Here is a 1,384-nt window from a genome sequence, read left to right on the forward strand (position 1 = left end):
TCGCCACCAAGCAATACGTTTTTGAATGGGGGTCAATGAGAGTGTCTTATTCTTCTTCGGTGGGGTTTATCGGCGGTTGGCATCCAAAAGGTTGCCTTACCGCTCCCAACTGAACTATAGTATAGATCCATTACACGTTGTGTAAAGGGGAACCGGGAAATTAAATATATATTTTTTAAATACCCTACCAACTAGCCCTATACTCATTAAAACCTTTGGATGCGACTACTGTCGTCATCCAAAGATTATACAACTTGAATAAACGCTTGGAGGTACGGATGACAGCAGTGGTGTAGTCTACGGCGATACGGATATCATGTATTATTGCTATCTACATAGCGCATTGATGTGAATCACACTGCTGCTCTCTCGTTTATTTGCGCCTTACGGATTGTGGTTGTTGTGGATGGCTGTTCTCAAATCTACATCTGTATTTGAACGCAATAATGGTTGAATTCATGCAGCCTACCAATTCTTGTTTTTGAAACCAGTGGAAAGCCAGTGAGATATGCGCTCTTGCAACAGCTGCATAGTGCGGAATCCAAGCCTATGGAGTAAAAGTGGGGCTTTTATTGCTCAATCTAATTCATGCTGATAAAAATATATATCCATAGGCCTAATGGACACATGCTCAAACTTGCACACTTTTGATAGACTTAAAGGGGCAATCTGTAGTTGCTACATCCATTTTTGGACTAATAAATTATATATATATATATATATATATATATATATATATATATATATATATATATATATCCATTGATTCTTGAAGAATATAAATTATAAATGAGCTTAGTTCTACTGTCACATTCCATGATAACCCAAAATATAAGCTTGTTTTACTCCAATGTTTGTAAACATTGTAAATGTGAAGAAACACTGTATAGCCTCATAACATGGCTAAAACAATATGTTTTATATAATGGATGGTTAACTCTTGCATCCATAGCTGTCTATTAATCTGAGAGTGGTTACATTTCTCCAGGCCCATCCCTCAGCTTTTTACCAAAACTGAGGCAGACTACCATTTTGTTATTGTTTCATCTGTGGATTTGCCCTTTAAACAGCTGCATATTATCAAGATATCCAAGTGTCACCAACCAAATGGTAAACAATAGGCCTATAGCAAATGGCATTCATTTTTCATATGTAAATTGAACTTTTCAGTAGTGCTCAAAGCATGCCATTCCATGAGCACAGCATTTATTTTTCAACTCGAATCAATGAGCCCAACCAGTCCTCCATGACAACAAAATCATAAACAACAGAGTAGGGCTGGCTAATAAGTCCTTAGTTTTGAGGTCATGCTCAGGTAAAACAATTTGAATAATCTATTCTTCCATATTTCCAAGTCCTATTCTTGAAGGTCAAGGGGTATAAC

This window comes from Salvelinus fontinalis, chromosome 23, assembly GCF_029448725.1.
Source record: "Salvelinus fontinalis isolate EN_2023a chromosome 23, ASM2944872v1, whole genome shotgun sequence".
Classification (NCBI taxonomy): domain Eukaryota; kingdom Metazoa; phylum Chordata; class Actinopteri; order Salmoniformes; family Salmonidae; genus Salvelinus; species Salvelinus fontinalis.